The following is a 23,707-nucleotide window of genomic DNA, read 5'->3' as shown; positions in this document are numbered from 1 at the left end:
TGCCGGACCCCCATCCTCCGCTCCCTGAGCACTCTTTAGGATGTGTCCGAAATCCGTGGTTTTTTTCCCTAAACAGGGCTGGAGGTGAAAAGCCTCCCCCTAAAAACCCCTTCATGCAGCCGGGGGCCACGGAGGAGGCCACGGGGATGGTCTGCAGGCAGCGATAGTCCGGGGGCGATGGGTAGAGGCTGAGTTCTGGGGCAAATGGGGCCAGGATGGGCTGCCCCCCACTTCCCATCTCAGACAGGTTTAGGGTCCCCAGGGCTGGTCCCTGCTGCTCCCGCCCCAAAGGCAAAGCTGCAGCCCCAAACCCGGCTGTTTGATCCTAGGGGAAGAAAATTTGAGGCAAAGGGGAATTTTCAGATTAAAAGAAGAATAATATTAAAAAAAAAAAAAAAACCTCAAAACAACCCAAAAAATAGCCCCAAATAAACCCCAAAGCCCCGTTTTTGTTTGATGAAAAATCCCCTTACTAGTTTTGAGGTTGGGAAATAAAAAGAACCGGGGCTGGGTGTCTTAACGGCAGAAATACAATGCCATCTGATGGCATCTGATGTCCCTCTGGATCTGCAGAGTGCGGACAGGCCCCGGTCCCTGCCCGACACCGCAATGAGGGGCGGCAGAAGGTAGAGCGCTGAGGCCCCGAGAAGGTGGAGGGATGGAGGAAGGTTTGGGGAGATGATGGCCATGGTGGTGATGCTTGGTGTTGGGGATGAGTTAGGGCCGATGGTGCTGAGGGTGCTGGTGCTGAGGATGATGGTGGTGGTGGTGAGGGTGGCGATGAGGGCGGTGGTGGTAAGGTGATGGTGGTAGCATTGAGGATGGTGGTAGCGATGGTGGTGAGGGTGGTGGTGATGAGGGCGGTTGTTGTAAGGCTGGCGATGGCGATGAGGGTGGTGGTGATGAGGGTGACGGTAACCGCGCTGGTGGTGATGAGGGCGGTGGTCGTGGTGCTGAGCGTGGTGCTGATTGCCGTGGCGATGAGGACGATGGTGCTGATGGTGCTGAGGGCAACGCTCATAATGACGGCGATGGTGCAGATGGGGGGGGGGGGAGGATGATGAAGGTGAGGGGGGTGACAGGGCTTGTGGGGGGGGGGGGGTGATGGGCCCCGGCCCCTCACCCGCCCATTGATGAAGCGATAGGCGCTGCAGAGGGGTGGGAGATCAGGGCCGGGGTGACGTCAGGCGGGGCCGAGCCAATGAGGGGCGGCGGCGAGGGCCGGGAGTGTGAAAGCATGAATGAAAAGTGCCGCGCGCCGCTCCCCCCCGGCGCAGAGGCTGCGGGCAGCGGCGGGCAGCGGCGGGCAGCAGGTAGGAGCCGAGCCGAGCCGAGCCGAGCCGAGCCGAGCCGAGCCGGGCTCCGGCCCCACGCTGCCTGCGCTCCGCTCCACGGGAGAGGTGCGGGAGGGGAGGGGGGGGGGCTGCGTTTCGGAGGAGCGGAGCTTTGAGACCCCCCCCCACCACCACCACCACCACCACAGCCTGGCCGAGCCGCCGGAGGGATGGAGGTGATGGAGGGATGCAGGTGGAGGCGGGAGGGAGGGATGCGGTTCTCCCGGAGGAAGGCGAGGGATGCGGGGTGCTTCCCTTGAAGAATGGAAGGATGCGGGTGGCCCCGGTGGGGGGGGAAAGGTGGAGGGATGCAGGATCCCCCCCTAGAGGGATGCGGGTCCCCCCTCCCGAGGAAGCGAAGGACGGAGGGATGCGGGTTCTCCCCTCCCGAGGAAGCGAAGGACGGAGGGATGCGGGTTCCCCGCGCAGGAAAGGACGGAGGGATGCGGGAAAGGAAGGCGAGGACTGCGGGTGCCCTCGGAGCGGAGCTGCGGGTCCCCCCCGAAGCAAAGGAGGGCTGCGGGTCCCTGCGCGGACTCTGCGCGCAGGGCCGGGGTGCTGAGCTGCGAGCAGGACTCGCTCCCTTCCTCCCTCCTTCCTCCCTTGCCTCCCTTTCATCATTTCCTCCGTGTTTTCTGTGTTTGTTCATCGCTTCTGTCCCCCCAGACCTTGGCTGAACCCAAAGCACCACAAGTTATTCTTTATTTAGATGGGCAGGTTTTTGATTTTCGCAGTCATTTTGTTTCGAGAGCGTTAAACGCATTTATGGGTGGGGAAATGTCCTATCGCTCTTTTAAGGTATATTTTAAGTTGCGGGCGCAAATTCCATTTGCTTTGGTTATTACCACTTCGGATGCATTAATTTGATAGTTATTAAAAATAATGCGGGCTTAATTCTCAGCACCTGCAGAATAGCATTTGGTTTGCAAATGAAACAAATTCCAACTCGGCAAGAAAATAGGCAGCTCCCGGCAGGGCGATCCTGGAATTCTGCTCCAAATTGTGTTCCCGAGGGGCCTGATCCCGCCTGTCCCACCGATGCTTTTGCCCCTGGGATGCAGGAACAGGGCCGCTGCCGTAGCGGGGGTGATATTATGGATCTCGCTGCTAATATTTGCATCTTTTTATCCGTTTTTCCTCCCTCATTCCTTCCTTAAAAGCCATGTGGCCCCTCGACCCCCCGGGAGAAGAAGAGGTTGGCTTTTTCCTGCTAATGCTGTAGACTTCAGGGGTTGGTTGTTATCTTTGGTTATCTAGCTGTATGAGTGGTGTCGAGTCTTCATAAAGCTAGATAACCGAAAGTAAAAATAACCCCATTACACGCCTGAGGAGGAGGATGTGGAGAAGAAAGGAAATTCATCCAAAGGAAGAGGAGGAAAAGAAAAAAAATGAAGTGAAAAAAAAAATAAAGCAGGGAAGAGAAAGGAAAAGAGGAAAAAAAAAAAAAAAAAAGGGAAAAAAGCCCCCCCAAAAAAAGACAACTTTTTGAGACTGGAATTAAAAGCCGAGGTAGGATTTGATTTTTTTTTTTTTTTCCTAAAAGAACCTCTTTGCCTCCTGTGATTTGAAGGGAGTTTCTTGATTCTGTGCATGCGAAGAGAACGTCCGTCTTGAGAAAGACAAGGATGTGGCCGGGAATTGGTCTTGCATTAACAAAGTCAAACTTCCCGTCAGATTAGGGATTAGTTAAGCCCAGGACGCAGAACTACAGCTCAAGGAGGAACTTTTCATTGCGTAACCAGTCGTAGAGCACCAGAGAATCCCTAAATCAATGCAGATTACTGTGCTGGATTATCTGTTTAATAAAGCAGCAACAGAGCACTGGTTATTAATGGTTGTTTTGCAAATACGAGCGCTGGATTCCTTTTCTTTTTCTCCTTTTCCTTTTTTTCCCCCCTCTCTCCCTATCCCATTCCCTCTTTTTTTTTTTTCTATGTTTCATTTTCTTCCCTGGCAGATATAACTCGATCTCAGGATTAAAAGAGAAGGATCTGGTGATTTGGGAACTGCTTTCTTGCCGTTTTCTTTGTTTTTCTTCCCTAGTACCTCTATCCAAATGCTTTCTTTCTTCTTTTAACCCTTTGTCTGTTCCATTTCTTTGAATGGACTCGAGATTCCAAGATTGGGGATTTGCAGAAAATATATTATGCGCGTATGAAACTGCGGGAGGCTAATCAGGGAACTTGATTTTGTCTAATTTATCCTCTCTGCAAATCCATGCTGGTCCTTAGCCCTTTCCCTGGATTCTCTACCAACCTTTTCCTTATGGAAACTGCGATTTTCTTGCTTTACCGTAGAAGGGAATTTTGGGTCCGAGAGGGGAACCGGGTGCTTCCCACTCGCTTTTAAGGGTCGGACTGGTTGCCTTTAGATGCCCCCTGCAAAATACAGCAACCAGTTTGGAAAGGGGTCTTGATGGTGCGTAGAAGAGCACAAAGATCTTGTGATGGATTGTGATGATGTAAAGATCATTTCTAATCTCGGAATGGTGATTCCAGAGGCGAGGGTGGGGGGGAAGAGTTCATAATAATAAAGAGCAAACAGGGGTGCCAGCACCTGAACTGCTTTGGAAAGGAGCAATTCTGGCATTGCTACCTCATGAAAACCCTCTTGTGAGAGACAGAGGCAAGGAGCTGCCTTCTGACCTGTGCTGGACCCGCTCGTTTCGCTCATGTGCTCATGGGGGGCTTCCCAAAAAGCAAAGGGGCAAAAAGAAAGAGGCAGAAGATGCTGTCCCTGGCAGCTTGGCCAGGGTAAGGCTGTACCTTTGGGTGTAACGTAGAAGAGATCTCCTGCTCATACGATGACTTTGACTGAACAAACAAGGCATTTGCCTCCCTCCTCACCCACAGCCCTGTAATTCAGAATCATTTAGTGCCTGTCTTTAACTCCCTGTAATGATCTGCTTGGGGAAAGCTGAAGGAAAACCTCCTTTCTGTCTTCCCTTCAGGGTTCATCTAGGTGCTGCTATTGTTCCTGGCGCTGCTCCTGCAGCCCACGCCGGCGGTCGCAGGGGCGTAGGGAAGTTCTCTTGTTTTATTCTCTGGTGCCTTGCTGCTCCTCTTTGCCCTTGGAGGTGCCACTCTCCTGGCTTGGTTGCTTGGGATATTACAGAGGACAGGGCAACAGAAGCAACCGAGCCTTGGTGCATGGAAGGGGAAAGAGCATCCTCCATGGAAAGGGAGAACATCCTCTATGGATGCTCTCAAGGCTGAGCATCTCATAGGATGGAGTTGGACAACCTTGGCTTTGGTGGCACCAGGAGGTCACCGCAAGGAGCTCTCCTCCTTCATCCCTCCGAGGCAGATGGAGCTGGGAGGAGAACGGTTGCCGGTGGAACTGGTGCTCACCAGGCTCATGGACTGGGAGGTGGCTTCGGGTGGACCCTGGCGTTGAGCCCTCGTGCGAAGGGGTTTTGGTGGCTCAGCCAGGGACAAGGGACTTTTATTGCTGGGTGAGCACTGGTGAGCTGCCATGTGCCATCCACCATTGGCCGGTGTCTTCATTCAAGGCGGGGGGAAAAAAGCGCCTTTTGTCCAATCGGAGGCTGGAAGAGATGGGATGTGATCATCTTTTGGTGTTCCGAGGTGACCAATCCTGGTCTGTGCGGGGCCAAAGCGGCACCACCATAGGCTGATGGTTGATGGTGTCACTTGCTTGGGTATAACAAAGACAAGAGCAGGAATGGGGGGATGCGAAGTGGGACGAGGGCGAAACTCGGCCGGGATTTAGCAACCCGGAGAGGAGGGAGCCAGTGTGGCGCGGGATGGATCCAGGGGCAGGAGGTGCCCGCGGTGGTCTGTGATGGAGAGGATGGGTTTAAAGCCTGGCCCGGCTCTCCAGAGCTTGTGCATTTCGTTCCCTGATGCAAACCCCACTCTTTAAAACAGTCCTGAGCCTCCCTTCTGCTCGGGGACATCGCAACACCAAGGGGCTAAAGCATCTCCAGGCCTTCTCCTTTGTGCTCCCAGCCTGGCAAGGCGAATGGGAGCCAGTTTCACCCCACTTCCTGCTGCTGGGGTGGCCCCTTCGGGGTCCCCACAGGTTCCAAGGGTGCTGTTGATCCTGGTACTCTCCATACGGGTGGAGGTTCCTTCTTCATTCGGATCTTTGTCGTTGCGGGTGATGAGTCCCAGTGGTGGGACCGGCTGCGCGCTCAGAGCTTGGCTCTCTCCGAGGCCTTTAGGAACACGGGTGGGAATACTCTTGCAAAGAGCTGATTTATGGTTTTTTCCCCCCTTTCTCCTCGATTTGCCACTGGAATCCAGGAGCAAGGAGAAAGCCCGGCGTGTCGGTGTGACGTTGATCCAAATTGCTGCTTACATGTGGCTGTTTAAGCTTGCTTGGACACTCTGATTTGACTGGGTAACACTCAGCACTGTCTACTCAGTTCTCCTTTCTGGTCATATAACTGCTGGAGACATTAATAGGAGATATGCTTGCATGTTCTGTATCGAGAGATTAGCTCTCCACATTCGTCTCCATGCTTAGAAGCAGTGTTTGGGGAGAGGTAAAAATGGAGCAATGCTAATTTTCCTCTGGTTCAGTGAGTCATTGAGAAGAACTGAATATACAAATAGAATTATGGAGAATTAATTTCATTCACTGTAATGCTTTCCCTTAGGATAGAGCTTGTCTTTAGCTCCTGTCCTTAATACTTATGCCAGGCGGTAGGAATGCAGCGGGTTGGTTTGTTGTTGGGCCCAAAGCCCCTTCTCCTTATGAGCAATGCGGGTCGGGGCATTGCCAAACGTGCAGGAGTACTTGTGCTGGTCAATGCTGCCAGCGGATATTGGAGGGGAGGAAACGTTCCCCGTTTTTATCCCTAAGAGAAGGAAATTCTCCGCTCCAGACGGTGAGAAATTGTTCATTTTTCCTTCCTTTGGAAAATCAGGATTGGGGAAAGCAGCGATTTCCCAACTGGGGGAATTTTCTGCTGGCCTTTGCCACCTTTCAGCTGCGAACAAAAGGAGGCCCTGATGGCTCAAGCCCTTCAAGGTCTCCACAAAGCTCCTTTTCCTCCCTAGCATCGCGCTCCCACCGCAGGGTTGGGTAGGCGCGAAATGGCACGGCCGTGCCACCCCGAAGAAACCATATGGATATGATGTAGGTCTGTGTGTGTATCTATAGAGTTTAACGTTATACGGATATATCTCCTTTCTCTAAGCACTCCCAGCCAGGTTTGCATGGGAGATGCGATGGTTTTAAAGGTGCTTTTGAGGCAGGAGGCAGCGGCTCGCGCCCAGATCACCCCTAAAGCTCTTCTGCTGTTGGGGTGCTGGGTCCATGCGATGTGCTCCAGGACCAGAGCTGGGTTTTGGGGTGGGGAATGTCTCTGTGCCAAGGGAAAGCAGAAAGCTTCTTACCATCGGTACCTATAGGGGTCAAAAACGCTCATTGAAGGCTCCAGCCCTGGATCGGGGTTGAGAGGGGAGCTCGTCTTTGTGCCGAGAGCAGGGTCTTTCCTTTGCGAGCAATCAGGGCTCCAAAACCCCTGAGCGTTTTCAAGGGAGCGATTTTCCTGTCGGGATTATGAGAAAGCGGCTGAGTGGGCGCTTTAAGCCGCCATCGGAATCACATCAGGCCCCGCTTTCCTTCCCGCAAGCGCCGGGTGTGTGGGAGCAGAGGCTGGACCGATGCTCTGCATGAACCAGGGGCCCTCATTGAGACATGAGGAAAGGTGACCCTGGTCCTGACGCAGCTCTGGTCACTGATGCGATGTGGTTTGCAGCACCCTGTGATGGCTTTGGGGTGTCCGGTGCTGGTTTCTGTGTGCGAGAAGGGATTTCTCCGCTCCCACCCCATCCCAGGGTGCAAACGCGATGCTGGGTGCCCACCAAACGGGACCGCAGGGCTCCCCTGCGCCTTGCCTGCGGGATGCGGGTGGCAATGCCTTGGGGAAGGGGACGGATAGGAGGAAAACGATGAGCTCTGTGGTCTTGAGGCTGCTCGGAGGAGACGGAGGTCGCTCAGATGCAGCCGGGGTGATTGGATGTGAAGGCAGAGCCGCGGCGCTCGCCGGCAGCTTCGCCTCTCCCATCACCCGCCGCTGCTGCGGGAGGTTTTGCTGGTCCAGGCTTGTGTGACAGCGCTGCCGACGTGGCCCTAAAAATAGTCCCTGGGGGCCGCGTTCCGGCTTGTCCTGCGGGGTTTTCGGGGATGGAGATGGAAAGGGACGTGTGCGTGTGAGCGCCGACACCTCCCCGCTCGCTGCCTTTCCCCCTGGCTGTAAAACACTGGGAGGAAGGATGACAAGCGATGGGATTGGGAGCAGCAGGGTCTGGCTGCGGTTACTTTGGCAGCAAAAGGGCTGGGAAGTGGTGGTGGTGAGGAAGCCGCTGATCCCAGTGCTGGGATTGGGGCTGAGGGGTGTCCTTATGGACAGGAGGTCTTGGATCTGAATCCGTCTCTGGTTATCGGTGGATCACAGGCTTGTGCTGATGGATAACTCCAGGCTTTATCCTGCTCCAGCCGAGACCAGACTTAAACCTGGCATCTGTAACTGTAAAGCTAAGCTGTGTAATCCTCACCCAGCCGTGGCCTGAGCTCCAGCTTTGACAGCTCGGGCTAGGTGTAAAAGCCATTTTAATTCCACTTTTAGGGCTTGGAGTCTTGCCGGAGCAGGGACAAAGGGAGCGGTGCCAGGATGCTGGTGCCGGCAAAGGGAGCATCCACTTCGGGTTCAACCAATGGGTTTCTATGGGTTGGTGGAGCTGGTTCTGAGACAGGCAGAAAATGCAGCTCTAAGAGGGGAAAAAATGAAGGAGAAGCTGATCAAGAAGTGCTGGCAATGGGGAAAAGTGGGTGTTTGGTGGCTGGCTCAGCCCCGAGCCCTGCGTGTGGCTCCCGGAGGCTTTTGGCTTCTCCTGTGGCCTTGCGTTGCTTAGATGGGTGCAGCTAAACCGGGTTTCATTTGACCTTCAGCAGGTTCCTGCTTGGTGGAAGCTCAAAACTCACCCCTTTTTGGGCGGAAAAAGGGAAGCAGAGCCCTAGGAAAGAAGGCAGGGTTATCCCTGAGCAGCCTGCTTTGTTTCACCCGTTCCTCCCCTCTGGCTTTGGTAAATACCTGCAAGTTTCGGTAAGAATAAGGTGGAATATTCAGCTTTTATGGCGTTTCACAGGGTTGGTTTAGGGATTCCCGGGCAGGAATGCGTCTGATCCAAATAACCTTTCTCTGGCATCAGCAGGCACCAGCTGCTTGGGAGGAGAGTGCTTGAAACCCTACAATTATGGGATAATGTATTCCGAGAGAGTTTCTCAGCTTTCCATCCCCAAGCTGGAGAGTTTATATCCCCGATCCTTGTAAAATGCTGCTAAGCTTGGATGCTCTTCCCGTCCTCTCCTCAACGGTGCTGGGAATGGGAGCATCCCACAGGAGCGAGGGATGCCTAAAAAAATCCCTCCGTTTTTGAACATTCACTTGGAATTTGCCTCGGTGACCCTGGAATCGTGGCTTTGGAAAGAGCTGGAAGTGCATCGGCCTCCACAGCCGCACCTGGAGCCGATGGGAAGGCTGGGGGGTATTAAGGATGTAACTTCGGTTGGTTGTTGAAGGGAATGAGGCACGTAATTCCTTTGGGAACCCTGATGAATGCTGCGAGTGTTGGTGTCTAAAGGACCTTTCTGCTGCCTGCAGGGAGCTTTGAGGGCTCGCGATGCTGGATGGGTACCACGGAGGACGGGTGGCCCCGGACCATGGACCCACCTCATGATTTTGCAGACAAACCCCACTCTTTGGGGCATTTTCTCCCTTCTCCCCCTTTGTTTCAGCTTTGAGCCACAAACCCACCAAATTCCTCCCTTTTTTAAGCCAAAAAAGAAGTGATTTTTTTTAACCTTAAACCCACCCATCTCCAGGAGCATCACCCGGGCTGGGTGGCTTTGTGGACAGAGGGATCTTTTCCATCCTCTTGGCCCTCTTGGCTTGGGATAACCGCTTGGTTTTGGAGCATCGGGGAGCGAAGAGCTCGCGGCCCCACTGCCCATCTCACGGAGGCTTTGCCAGCACCAGGGCAAGCCGTTGAGCTGCCTCCCTCCTCCGGTGCGAGGGATGGCCACGGAGCAGGTTGCCATGGAGAAGTGGGATTATTCTGCGCGTGTGTGGACCGGGGAAAAGGGAGGGGGGGGAGTTGGAATATCGTCATTCCTCTTTCAACCCTTGGCGATGGAGCGCGGTGCCGCGCTCGCTCCCGACCTTGGGAGCTGCAAGCTCCAAACCCCATCCCCTCCTCCCTTCCTCCTGCAGCCCCAGCTCCTGCACCAGCTCCTCCATCGGACTCTTATCTCCAATAATCCCCCCGTAAGAGGGCTTTCTGCTTGTTATGACACCCAGTGAAAGCATGGGAGAAAGATCCTTTCTTCGCCCTTGTCCTCCACAGCCAGCCACTGGCTTGAATGGGAGGCTTTTTTGTGTCTCTGTGTGCCTGACTAATTGAGCTGAAGGACTTGCGTCTGGAAGGGCTTGAAAGGGACTTTTGTTGCTGCCGTGGAGTTTGGGGAAGGAGAATGAGTCCTGCTTTCTTAGGGACCGCGGGTCCTGGGCAAATTTGACTCCTGAGTGCTCGCGCCTCCCGGTCCTTTGGGAAGAGCAGAAGCAAAGGCGCTGGGTTTGGATGGGTTCCTTTCCCTTCGCTGCGGTGTTTGGAGGGCTGCAAAAGGGAACGTGGCCCAAAACCCACCGGCCCCGGGCAAGGTTGGTGAGGTCCCTTGGGAGAGGAGATCCAAGTGGTTACAGAGAACAGCAGCAGGAGCTCCTGCCTCCGAAACAGTGCAGGGAGCCTTCGTCTCCTGCTGTGTTAAGGCCTGCTCATCAAATCCCTGCTCAGGGGATTGCTTGGTGGGCTGAGGGTGTTGCCAAGTCCCGTTGCATCCTGAGAGGTGATGAGCATCGGGTATCGCAAGTCACCGCTGCGGGATCCCTCTTTCCCCCTTGCTTATGCCGGGAGTGGTGAAAAGTCAGGATTCTCCCTGAAAGAGGAGAATTATAGCCCTTGGTGCAGGTATAACAGCCCCAAATCCCAGATTTCATCAAGAAATCCCCTAACAGGTCCTGCTAGGGAGGAAAACCAAGAGGTCTGTGCAGCAGCTGGGCACTTTGAAGGCTCTTTTCCTTTGGGAATGTTCCTTTGGGGCATGGAGCTGGAGTCTTTAGGGACTTCCAGCCTTGGTGGTGGCTCCTGCTGCCCCATAGCCCATCCTGAGGACTTGGTATTTCCACATCTCTGTCCAGGCTATTTTCTTCCTGCCCTTGCTGGTTTTCCATCATCTGACACTGGATTCATCTTCTCCCAGCCCGTTTTCCCCATGGTGGGGCTTAGGAAAAGCCCTGGACAAAGCCCAGTGCTGAGCATCCCATCTGGAAACCACCCCCCTTTGGCAAGGAGGGAAAATGGGTCTTTTGGGGCGTAAAACAGGGCTTATGGGCAAGAAAGAGCCAGGCTCCATCCCACCCCCCGTATGGCTGAACACTCCCAGTGTGTGCGGTTTGGCAGTGGGGTTTTAAATGCAAAGTGATGAAAACACTTGGAAAGCTGCATTTTGTTAAGGGGGGGGGGATGTAGAAGCTGCAAATTCCCCTCTTTTTCCCAAAGGCTGCAGCCTTGGAGCTGGGAAAATGCTGGAGTTTTCCAGGGCTCAAGAGGTGCATCAAGGATGGGGCAAAATGGTTTGAAATGGATGCGGGTGTGAATGGGGAGATCTGACAGAGGAGGGAGGTGGAGGGAAAGAGGTGCCTTTTTCATAGCAAACCACGCTTGAAATCACTGCTGCAAGCGATGCTTTTCATGTGGGAAGTTGGGAGAAACCCAGAATTCCAGCTCATGGAATCCTGGGATGATTTGGGTTGGAAGGCTCCTAAAGATCAACCCGTTCTGGGAGGTGATGCTTCTCCAATGATGCCAGCGCTAATCCCACCAAACCTGTGTTTCATTCCTGCAGCCTGAAGCCCGTATCCTGCAGCTCCGGGGATGCCTCTGCCACCAGGTATTTACTAAGTGAATCCTAAGGAGTAACCAGGCTGAGTAAATGGCAATTCCTAAGGAAGCATTGGAGAAGTCGGCTTTCTCAGCACTGTGCTATGATAATGATGCTGCCTATTGGGCATCACCAATGAGGAGCTGTCGGGGTTTGCACCCACCAGCCCCGTTTCCTGCCTCCAAGTCTTTTACCCTTTATAGCATTTCCAATCCTTCTTCCCCCCCAAAATCGCCCACTTCCAGTTTGACCCCCAGGAAGTGGGGCTGGGAGTCCAAAAGGAGCGGGGCAAGGCGCGCACATGGCCCATCGCTGCGTGCTGGAGGCAGGGAAGAGAGGAAAGAAACCCAGACTGGTTTCATCGATAAGGGTTTGAATCCTGATTCGGGTCCTTTATTTATTCCCCCCTCCTCATTTTTTTTTTCCATAGGGAATGGGCCGCCCCATTTCCCATTGGGTTGGGATGCTCGAGGTTTACCAAACGCTGAATATTTCTCCCTCTGCAGGGACCACATTTATAAAGACTAGTTATTAATGACAGAAAAAGCTTTATTTCACTTAGATTTGGCCAATGACTCGGGGTTTGTGCCCTTCAGGGCCCTATAAACCAACCCTTTCAATGGTGTTCCCAACCAAACCCCTAAGATTTGGGAGCTTCTTGCCGTAGCCCAGATTTCCTCCAGCTCCCAGCCTCAACAACGAGAGGTTTGGGGCAGATTGGGACCAAAAAAACCCTCAAATGTGAGTATTGGAAGGAGCATAAAAATCATGGAAAATCACAGGAAAATCAGAGGTTTTAGGCATAATCCTCAGGCAAGGCTCAGAATTAATATTCAAATGCATTCTTATTGCTAATCAATAGCAGCAGCTCCATAAGATACTGAGAACGATGCGATGCATCCATTGCTCCCTTTCCGTAATCCCTGCGGATGGTGAGCAAGAGCCTGAGCACCGGGATTTCCCCATTGCAGCTCCTGGCACTGGGGCCTTTGTGTTCTTGGGGCTGGGATGGGGAATTGGGCTTTTCCCAGCGGGGTGGTGGTGCCGGGACTGGGAGCATCCATGCGGATGAGGGTCCTGGTGCCACCCCTCCATAGATCCCTTCTTGGAGGGGAACGGCCTCACGCAGCGCCCGGGGAAGCTGTGATTGGAAATGAGGGGCTTTTCAATGCAAAAGCTGGCCAAAAAAAGGGGGATTTGGGGCCGTTTGGTGCCTTCTTTTCCCCAGCAGAAAGAGCCGGTGGCTCCGCGCCTGTCCCGGCGCCGGTGGGATGTGAGCAGCAGAACCCTCGTGGCTGCCACCAGCCTTTGTGGGTGCAGCGCGGGGAGGGTTTTGCCTCCTGCTTTTCCCTTCCCTTTCTTTGGTTCATGGGCTTCAATTCAGATTTTCCCCTTTTTTCCTTTATTTTACGTCTTCCTTTTCCATTTTCTTTTTTCTTTTTCCCTTTCTTTCTTTTGTCCCTTTTCTCCCTTTTTCTTTTTTTCCCTTTTCCATTTTTTCCTTTATCCATTTTCCATTTTTTCTTTTTTTTTTACTTTTCCATTTATCTTCTTCCCTTTCCATTTCCTTTGTTTTCCTTTTCCACTTTCTTTTTTTCTTTTTCCATTTTTTTTCCTTTTTCCATCTTCTTTCTCCTTTCTCTTCAATTTTCTTTATTTTCCCCTTTCCCATTTTTCCCCTTTCCCATTTTTCCCCTTCTCCATTTTTCCCCTTTCCCATTTTTCCGTTTTCCATTTTTTCCCCTTTCGATCTTTCCCTTTTTTCTTTTTTTCTTAATTTTTTCCTTCCCATTTCCTTATTTTTTTGTTCCTTTTTTAATTTTTCATTTTCCTTTTTGTTTGTTTTCCCTTTTCCTCCCTTATTTTCTCTTCCCCCCCCCCCCCCCCCAGTCCTGCATTCATCCTGCTTTGTCTCCCCTCCTGCCTGTGTGTGGAAGGAAGGGGCAGCCGCTCCCACACCAGTGGGGTTTTGTTGGTGATGCTGGGTTTGCCCTGGTGCTTTGTTCCACCCAACACCCTCCATGGGGACCACGGGGCACCCACAGGGGGTGTGGGTCCGGGTGCCCGGCCCTGGATGAGGGAACACAAAGCCCTACGGAAGACCCCGGGGTGCGGGGGGGCTCTTGTGATCCCGGTTGCGCAGGAAAGAGTTAACCCATTAGAAATTCCAAGCCCTTCTTCCGATAGTTAAACCTGATTTGCATGCATTTGCATAATGAATGTCATTTGCATTCTTGGAGGTTGGCTACTTCTGTGGGAAAAGTCAAAGCGGGATTGCGGGGAGGGCGAAGGGGGGTCGGCGAAGAAAAGAGGGAAGATCCCCCCCCCCCCTCCGCACCCCATGCGCATCCCAGCCCCTCGCCACCCTCGCCCAAACACTCTTCATTCCCCCCTTTTCCTGCCCCCCATTTCATCCCTCCCCTCGAAGCCTTCCTGCTTCTCCCTTCCGCAGGATGCACAAAAGCCAACGGATAGGATAGGCCGTGTGTCGAGGCGAAGCGCATCCTTCCCCTCTTTTCCCCCCCTTTCCCCTCTTTTCATTTCCCCCTCTAATTCCAGGCTGGCTCCCGTTGCCGGCGCCCTTGCGCGCGGGGGGCCGCGGCCCCTCTCCCTCCCCTTCCCCGCGGGTGCATGCGTGCTGGAAACGGGAGCAGAAAGGGATAAAAAAAAGGTGGGAATCCACCATTTTAGGCAGCCGACGTCTAAAATGGCCGATTCTCTTCCCCCCTGGTCCTCGCCATGCGGGCGGCTGCATCCTTGCAGCATCCCGGGCAACGCCGATGATCCCGCCCCGGGTACCGCATCCTCGCCACGGGGTGCTCATCGCAGCCTCATCCATGGGGGTTTTCCTCTTGCCACCCCTGATGGGCTCGGTGTAGGGCGTCGTGGCCATGAACAACCCCCCCCAGGCCGGGCCCACAGCACCCAACTCACCCCCTAAAACTCGAGCTCCTTTTGTTTCGGCTCCAGGCTGTGCAGTGGGATGGAGCCAAGGCGAGGGACAGGCTTTTGTACCCCATCTTCTCTTGGTTATCATTGGAAGCAACCTCCAGGCCACACATGGCTAATGTGGGGTTTGAGGCTCGGCAAGAAATGCCGTTTCGTTCCTTGTGGACCTCGATAGGATGAGGGGAACCCCTTTGATTTGTAATCTCGGCGTCCCCCCAACTTCTTTGGGCCAGGAAAACCCAACAGAGCCATTTTTAACGCTGCTGAGCCCATTCTGTGGCTGTTCAGGAGGGGAAATCAATGCGAGCCATGAGTGAATTCATCCCCTCCTTGGATAAGCAGAGGTAGGAGAGGCTTCACCTGGTCCAGATGGTTTTGAGTACAAAGATCTTGCACTGAGAGGGGGGAAACCCTTTCTACACCGTAGAACCCAATGGGATGTGAACTGAGTCATTCAACTCCGGCACTGGGAATGCTGTGGGGTGGGTTTATCTGAAGATCCCGTTGGGAGAAGCCGGGGCTTTAGGTGCAGATCTGGGTGGTACGTGAGGGTTTTGTTGTTGTTCTCAGTTTCTCCCCATCCCTCTTGTTGCCATGGGACCTAGAAACTTAAAAGCCTCAACACACGGCGTGAGTTTAACCCTGGTGCGACGGGAATGTGGAAAGCAGATTAAAACCGACCGGAAATTTATCCTTAGAAGGAACAGAAATCCCGGGATTTTCCCCTTGGTGGCTGGATGCTGGAGCCCCAAACGCGCTTGGTTGGGATTGTCCCCATAGGGAAGTGCTGCTCAGCTCAGTCCTGGGCCCTGTTGGGGTCTATAAGGTGGGAAGGGAGCAGGGAAGTGGTGACCACGACCGTCGCCATCCCTTGGGATCCCTCCTGCAGCCACGTGCTCCCCTCCGCCTGCCAAACGTGCTTAGTCAGGAATGGGAGCCACGTTCCTAAAGCTCCCAAAAATGCACTAAGGCTCTCAGCTATTCGGCTAAGCCGCATGGATTTAGCTGGTTTCTCACTGCTTTCATCGCGAACCTTCGCTCCACACTGATTTTGGGGGGGGGTTCTTCCTTCCTTTTTCTCATTCTCACCCTGGGATGGGGCACGTTGATGGGTGGGAAGTGGGGCTGGAAGGAGAGGATGGATGTGGGCATCCCTGCTCCGCTGCCGCTCGCTCTCCATCACTTCCTTCCCACAGCATGGATTCTCCCTTTGATTTCTGTAGCGTTATCAATGATTTATGGGACTAACGGGCAGGAGAAAAGGCTCTTCCTCTGGCCCAAGCACCTTCCTCTGTTAAACAAGCCAAGCAACCTCTGCACTCACTGTCTGAACCCGTGTGTGGAGGGATGAAGGCAGAGTTTATCCAGATGAGAAAGGAGCCAAGCTCTCCTGCTCGCTTCCCACAGAGCATCGGGTTGGGGTCACCGGGATGTGTTCCACCGGGATCCTCACTCTGCATTTGATCCAAGCATCTCCCCTCAAGGCAGCTCCCAAGGCTTTAAAGTGCCTTGGTGGAGCCGGCAGTGACCTGGGCAGGGAAAGAAGCCTGGAGAAGGCAAATGGGGAAGAAAACAACCCACAAAAGCGGAGGGGTTTGACTTGGGTTTCCAGTTTCCAGCCCTGCTTTGTCCCAGCTGATCCCTCTCTTCCTCCATCCCCTTTTTCCACCGGGAACGTGGCTGTAATCTCCCTGCTCTGGTGTAATCCCGGCACGGAAGGATGGGGCTGGCATTTAGCACGTTCCCATCCTCTTTTCTTTCTCTCCCTGTCAGGGATCCCCCTCCGCGATGCTCTGCTCGTTTTCCGGCTGGTGAATCCCGGCGAAAGTTTACATGGAATTTCCTGGTAAGTGGATTCACTTCTGAGGCTTTCCATAAGCTCTTCCACTGGGCAGCCTCTGCACGCTGCCGGCATGGGCCGAATCCCATAGGGAATGCTCAGGGACTGCTTCAAGACCACCATGACCGCATTACAGGGAAACAGAGAGGCCGAAAGCTCCGTGGTCGCCAGCATCTTCCCCCCCATCCCCTCAGCCCAAAGCCTGGGACAGTTGCGGATTTAACTTTGCCCATGTGGGTTTGTTAACTCGTGATCCTCAATCCCTGCGGGGGCTTTTGGGGCTCTTTGGGGTTCTTTTGTCTTTGAAGTGGAAACAGGGTGGAAAAGGTGTTTCTGCTGCTTTTGGTTTTAACTCAGGTGAGCACGAGCCCAGCAGTGGGAAAGAAACCACCTCCAAAAGGCACCAGCGCCCGGCCAGTGGGACCTGTGCAGAAGCCCCTCACCATGGCTGCTCCCGTATGCATCCTCCTCCTCCTCCTCCTCTTCCTCCTCCTGGAGCACAATGATGCAGACCACGATTTGCACCAGCATCCCTGCAGGCTGCTCGGGGCTCCTGGGGCTTCGCCATAGGGACACCAACACCAGATGGGATGGAGAAGACACCGGGACATCACCATCCTGCTGCTGTGCATTGGTCCTGCGTTACTGGTGAGAGCTGGGTGGGATGTGGGTACCGCATTGGGGCGCGGGGATGCCGCATCCATCCAGGGTTGGGTACCACAGGTAGAGCAGCCCCGAGGCGGAGGTGATGGGCAGGGGGGGGAAAGGGGGTGGGAAGGGACAGTGTGTTTATTAACCAGGCGCAGCTGAAGCGGGTCCTTTGCCAGTGGTCAAGTCTGAATCACAAACTCCGCATTGTTTGCGAGTGGGTTCAGCACATTTCCCTTCTCCCCCCTCCCTTCCCCTTTCCTCTCCTCTCGCCCTCGCACAAAGATGTCATTGTGCCGGGGACTTGGTGATGGCAGCGTTGTTATTTGGTCCAAAAAAAAGGGAGAAAGAAGTGGGGAGGGGGGAACCCAACAAGGTGAAGAGGTTTAAATCAGCTTAGCCCAAATGCCAATTAAAAACCAAAGAGGATTAAGCTTGTGATCAGCAGAATAGACACTCATTGTACCCCGACGAGGAGGGTTCCCCCCTCCAGGCCCGACGCGGCCGTGCCGCAGGTCTCGCTGCCGACCGTGGTGGGATGGAGCAGGGCAGGGGCCTGGGGCATGGGGCAGCAAAGACCTCGTTCTTGCACCTTGGAGTGCTGGCAAGGCTGGGGTTGAGCCGAGCAAGGGGAAGTCTTGGTCTCTCTCCAAAGGGAAGGTGGGCCCTGATGTTCTGCCCTGGGTTGAATGGAGAAGCTGTGGCTGCCCCATCCCTTGCAGTGTTCAAGGCCGCATTGGAGGGGGCTTGGAGCACCCTGCTCTAGTGGAAGGTGTCCCTGGGTTGGAGCTTTAAGGTCCTTCCAACCCAAAGCAGTCTGGGACTCGAACAGCTTTAAGGTCTGAGTGCGTCTCTTGGCCGTGAGATGGTGGTGACCCCCGGAGCTGGGATCCTGAGTATGTGTCTGGGACAGAGCTGGATGAGAGCCCCCATCGCCTGCAGGACCTCTGCTCCCAAAAAGCCAGCACCAAGCCTTTGGTCCAGGAGCAGTGATGGGGAAACGCCAGGAGCATCGTATGGGCTGTGCTGCAGGCAGTGGAGATCCAGAGAACACTTTGTGCTTCTCTGCACCGTGGCCTGGAGATGACATCTTGGTGCTTTCTACCTGCTTTAGCCCTCCCATGTCTCACCCAGCTCTAAGCATCTCTGCCAGTAAACTGGTAATACCCCAGGAGCAAAGATGCTCTGCACCCGCATGGCTGCTGTGGGTGGAAGAAGTGTGTAGACATCAGGGATGCCTTAATACCACACCAGTGACTTAGAAAGGGTCTTTACTTAGGCAGAGGCTGTCTTTATGTGCTAACTTTAAGGCTACGTTTTGGAAGGGAAAGGCTCCCAGCATAGGTGGAAGCCAGACCAAGCAGGGGACCATTGCCTGCATCGCGCTGTCCTGCTTTGCATAGGAATCCAGGGCCGGCTGCCATGGAGCCTGATCCAGACCCAGGCAAAAGCTCATGGGAGAAGCTGAGCTGAGACGTTGCTGCTGTTGGCTCTGGATGCAAAATGCTCCCGGACCTGAACCACCAAGAGGAGAAGGAGCAAAAGGGCCTCTTCTCTGACGAGCAGAAGGAGGAAGCATCGCGCCTCTGGACCAGGATCTGTTTCTCCCCGTTCCTGGTTAGCACTGGCTGAGGGACCGCAGGCCTGGTGTGATGGATGACTCCATGCGCAGGCATTGGAACTTGGCAGCATTCTGGGGCAAGATGCAGGGATGCTGTGGAGTGGAGACAGGGGGAAGGTGCAGGAGATGTCATGGGATGGGAGGTGCAACGCCGCCACCTCCCTCCTTTGGAAACCCATCAGGCTGCCACTGCCATAGAAGCATAGATCATAGAACAGGTTGGGTTGAAGGGACCTTAAATCCAGCTCCAACCCCTGCCACGGGCAGGGACCCCTTGTACTAGAGCAGGGTGCTCCAAGCCCCTGTGTCCAACCTGGCCTTGAGCACTGCCAGGGATGGGGCAGCCCCAGCTCCTCTGGGCACCCTGTGCCAGCACCTCAGCACCCTCACAGGGAAGAGCCTTAGACCCAACCTGAACTTGCGCTGTTTCAGTCTGTACCCATCACCCCTTGTCCTATCGCTCCAGTCCCTCCTGAAGGGCAGACCCTGTCCAAGGATGCCCACCAGCACCCAGGCTGTGAGAGTGGGGACGAGGGCCGGATCCATCCCCTTTTGTTGCTGCCGTGTAATTTATGATATGAGAGGGGCCATTGTCTGGCCCCATCCTGTATTTCTCCGAGGGCTTTGCCTCTCTTCCCAGACCCCCGCTGTGCTCCCGCTACTGTACGGTTGCTATGGGACGTGCTCCCCGCGCCGCGGCTATGCGGGGCAGTGCCGGGGAGGGCTGCCCACCGTGGCCGGACCCATCTGGAGCCCCGAGCCCGCTGCCGGCACCCGGCGGCCCCGCTGACGTGCCGAGGGCCTGGGAATGGGGCTTTCAACCCCTCCAAGTTCACGGCCACTGGAGGTATTCAGCTGCCAAAAGCAAGGGGGGGGCAGTGGGATCTGGGGTGTTTGGCTCCATTCTCCCTTCCCTTTCAGTGTCCTCGGCGCATACAGATCCCCCCCGTCCCTTTCTCCTCCTGACAAGTGCGCACATAAATAAATTACCCCACCGGGCGAGTGTGGAACAATCTGTCCCCTAAATTCTATTCATCGCCAGACAGGAGCCATTATTCCCCCGATTAAAGCCGCTGGAGTAGCTTGCAAGGGTTACAGTTGCTCTGTCAAACTGTAAATAAGACACTAAAAATAAAGGGCGCTGGCGAGGGAAGGGGGAAAGGGAACCAGACTAATGCCTGCTGCTAGGGAAACCGAATGAATCCCTAATGATGCCTGTGTACAAACTGCACATAATGAAGGCAAAGTGACCCGCTCAGAATCACCCGCTCCATAGGGACCTGCTCACCCCTTCCTCCGGGGAATAAACCCCCTTCCTGCGCCCCGGTGCTGAGGTCCCGGTGCTCAGCGTACGGAAAGGGCTGGTGGATGGGGTTTGCTTGAGGTGTAGAAACCCCGCATCCCTGTTTGAGGAGCTGTGATGCAGGGCAGGGATAGGACCAGGGAAGGTTCAGGTCTGTCTGCCCAGAGCCCATCCCTCAGGCAGTGGGGATGCAGCCAAGGCTCCTTCCTCCTGCAGCAGGTCGTGGCTGAGGCACGGACCTGGAGCTCAGCCCTGGGGCTGCCCCTTGCTGCTGCATAGAATAGAATCAGCATCAACCAGGTTGGAAAAGCCCTTTAAGACTGAGTCCAAGCACGGCTCCAGGACTGCCAAGGCCACCGCTAACGCATGTCACTGAGATGGATTAGAGGGAAGATCATCTCCAGCCCTAGAAAGCCTCTTTGGATAAAACCCAATTCCCTTCTTGCTGTTCTCTTACCAGCCAGGAAGGGCCAAATGCTGGTGCCCAGGGAACTGTTATTGTCATCGGACCATAGAATCACAGAATGCTTTGGGTTGAGGGGAGCTTAAAGCTCATCCAGTTCCAAACCAGGGACGCCTCACACTGGAGCAGCTTGCTCCAAGCCCCTGTGTCCAACCTGGCCTTGAGCACTGCCAGGGACGGGGCAAGGATAACTCCGGCTGCTCCATCCATCCCAAACACCTGAGGCCAGGCAGGGAAGCGCAGGAGGCAAATCTCATAACCAGGGTTGAGCAAAACCCAAACCTGGGTTGTCCTGGTGCTGCCCCAGCAGGGAAATGGGCAGCTCAGCATGAAACCTGCTCCCCTGAGGTTGCCTTTAGAGGAATAATGGGCTCGGAGAGCTTAACCTCATCCTGGGAGAGGGGTTTGATCCTGTGGGCTTTGCTCCATAGCCAGGGATGGCTTTGCTTGAGGACGTTGGTTTGGGAGCAGCATCAGCGCCAGAGATGCCCTCAGGGGTATCCAGCTCCCCTTGAGCCCGCAGTGAGGATGGCAAGACTCGATCAAGTGAACTTCCTTGCCTTTCCCTGCCTGCACCTTTTGGGTCATGTTACTCAACCTCCAAAAGGACGATTAGCGCTGGGGTTTTAATGCAAGTTGTGCTGCTCATCGCCTGGCTCCGGAACCAAGAGCTGCAGAGGGGTGGTTTGCCCTTGAGCAAAGCGTGTCCCAACCCAGAGAGATGAAGAAAATCAGAGAGTCCTCAATATTCAACATCTTTATGCCAGTCGGGAAAGGAAAAGTCCTTCTTTGCCTCCAAATACCTGGGGGTTCTGGGGGGTTCGGTCCTGTCTATGGGTGTAATCTACCTGTGTCCATCAACCAAAAGCCGGCAGCTCGCTCTTCTCTTCCTGCTGGGGAAGGGCTTGTGAGGTTTGATGCTGCCATTGCCAGTCCCCTTCCCTTTTCAAGGATCGGGATGAGGGAAACCCCTTCGGTCTGGTTTCATTCCAAAGTCCATGATTGCGAAGGCTGCTGGCAGGGAACACCCAGGTAGCTCGCATGGTTAAATCACAGCTTTTCCCTTTTCCATTCTAACCTCCTTCTAAAGCACATTCAAGCACTTCCCTCCAGGCTCATGTGAGGGCTTCCTTTGACTCAATAAGTGCATAGGCACGGGAAGAACATCACCATAACCTCCTGGAAGCCCTGGTGCCAACGATGGCATCAGAGGACAGGCGAGTGGGAGAAGGGGCTCGGTGTTCCATATTCCATAAAGGAATTAGGTATTCCTGGTTTGGATGACTTCAAACGGAGTGACTCCAGGAAATAAGCCCCTTCTTTATAATGAGTGGGATTTCCTCCGCATCAAACGGGGCGATTGATTCTTTAATCTGCTCACATGCTTTCGATTTGGTCGCTCAGCTCCTTGTACCAACCGCTTCTACTCCCTGCTCTAAAGCCTCGCAAAGGAGATTTTGGGGAGGCATGACCCGAGTTGAGGTCTAGGATTTGCTTTGTGTGGGGCTGTTTTGGGTAGGCTGAAGTTGCCAGAGATGACGATCATGACGATAGTGATAAGAGGAACTAACACGGAGAATTTTAACAGCAAGGTCAAATAATGGGGGTTTGGGGGGGTTTCTTCTTGTAGTTTCCTCTTCCCAAGAGGCTTTTTGAGGGCTCGGTTATAATAAGGACTTGATTTCTGAAGGACTTGGGATGTGCCCTTTTCTAGGGCCCCTTTTCTAGGGCCCCTTTTCTAGGGTATTTCAAGTGTTTGGTCCCGATTTAGGACTAAACCCAGGCTCTTTGAAAGCAAAAATCCCCCCCCCCCCCCCCCCCAATGTTGCTGCTTTGCACTGGAAGAGCTCAGGAGGGAACAGGATCTTAGACCCATAGAATGGGTTGGGTTGGAAGGGACCTTCGGAAGTCATCTGGTCCAACCGGCCTCCGATGAGCAGGGGCATCTTGAACCTGATGTCCTCTTGACAAGTGCATGAGCAAGCAGCTCCTCCCTGGGCATGTCCATGGGGTTGGTGGCACCGTGTTGGTCATACAGGGAATGTACTCTGGTGTCTGGGTTGGTTCCGGGCATGGATGGCTCCTACCCTGTGATACCCCCACCTCCAAAAGAGCTCAGATCTTGAACAATCCCAACAAGCAGCCCCTGGGATGGATTTCTTTCTGGCATGCAAGGTTCTCCTGAGAAAACAGAGGGAAATGTGGGGCTGGGCTGCTTCCCATCCAGCTTTTGGTCCCGTTGGAAACGTAGCACGGGCAAGAACGATGCCCGCGGTGCTGCGTCCCGACTGCATCCCTTCGGATGGAGCCATTGGAGGATGATGGCTCTGCCGAGGGTTGTTTCGGCAGCAGGGACCAGCATCCCAACCGCAACCCCTGTCCCGTGGGGCTGGCATTGCCCTCGGTGCATGTCCTCACACACTGATTGTACGGGAAGGGCAAGCATGGGGCTGGCCCCACCGTGGTTTGGGGGTCACGAGGCTGCAGGAAGGGGATCCCAGCGCAGAGCCAAGGCCAGGCCTGCGGTAAGCACAGAGCAGTGGTTTATTATGCCCCTCACAAACGTCCCTCATTGGAGCGGTGTTGAACACAGATCATATCATTAGGGACCCGGCGAGCACCTAACCATACAATTATGCAAATAGTGATCAAAATCAGTGTTTTCAGCAGAAAAGCCTCAAGATCAAGACAGAAGCTTCCTGCAGCCTTAATTTAATCTGGTCCTGCAGGAGGGGGGAGGTCTGATGGATGACGCAACCTCAGGCCTGCCTGTGCTTAGCAAGGCTGGGGTGGGGGGGAGGCAGGGGAAGGAAGGATGCTAAGGGAGGAAAAACCAGCCCCGGGATCACGTTGGGGTGTTGGCAAAGCAGGAGGCAACCAGCTCCAATGGAAGCCGCAGTGATTTTGTGTTTCTTTTGCTTGCAGGTGAAGAACACGAGGCTGGGAGGGGAAAAAGAGCAAAGCAAGGAAAGGCAGTCTCGGAGCGCAGGAAACGCGTGTTAATGGCTTGTGGATGTCTCCGTCTCCCGAATGATGGAATTGCCGGTGCCGGGCTGTTTTTGACAGCCTGTCTTTTCCATGTTTTTAAAATATTCATGCCCCGAAATCTAATTACCAGCAAATTTCATGCTAATGAAGTGAAGGCTTCGGCTTCCCTCTGCCTCCCCCTTGTTCACGGTGCTATAAAAGAGCTCTTTCTTTCTTCCCAACTGCTTTTCTTGCATGGCAAACCCAACCCCAAACGAAGGATCGTCCACAATAAAGCTTGACTTGCTCAAGGTGTCTGTTCGCTGGTGGCTCTGTTCCTATGGCAGGGAATGGTGATGAAAGGTGTTTGGCGCAGCCCAAATGAGCCTGAGCTCATCGGATAAAGCAGATGAATTATTAGGAGTAGAGGGGTAACATTGCGAGGGTGCCCCGAGGCTGGACCAAAGATGAAACAGGGGGAACGCCACCCTTGGCATCCCCTGGACATCTCCAGCCCCTTTGCAGGGTATTGGGCTGGTCCCTGTCCTCCCAAAGGAGGCTGGAGCATGCACATGATGGCTGGAGTGGGGTTGTGATTGATGGAGGATGT

The 23,707-nt window shown here is 54.3% G+C and overlaps 1 long non-coding RNA gene across 2 annotated transcripts; it reads left to right on the top strand.

Annotated features, from left to right (window-relative positions):
• The first annotated feature begins 1,452 nt into the window (after positions 1-1,452).
• LOC136003950 (uncharacterized) lies at positions 1,453-23,408 on the top strand. Of its 2 annotated transcripts, none has more exons than XR_010608206.1 (5): positions 1,453-1,510; positions 11,271-11,315; positions 16,029-16,101; positions 16,453-16,743; positions 23,056-23,408. It is a non-coding gene; the product is annotated as an uncharacterized LOC136003950 (long non-coding RNA). The 2 variants fall into 2 exon arrangements; XR_010608205.1 differs by lacking the exon at positions 1,453-1,510 and adding an exon at positions 2,681-2,843.
• Positions 23,409-23,707: the final 299 nt, after the last annotated feature.

The sequence above is a fragment of the Lathamus discolor genome, chromosome 24 (genome assembly GCF_037157495.1).
Source record: "Lathamus discolor isolate bLatDis1 chromosome 24, bLatDis1.hap1, whole genome shotgun sequence".
NCBI classification, from domain to species: Eukaryota; Metazoa; Chordata; class Aves; order Psittaciformes; family Psittacidae; genus Lathamus; species Lathamus discolor.
This window is presented reverse-complemented; position numbering and strand designations above follow the sequence as displayed.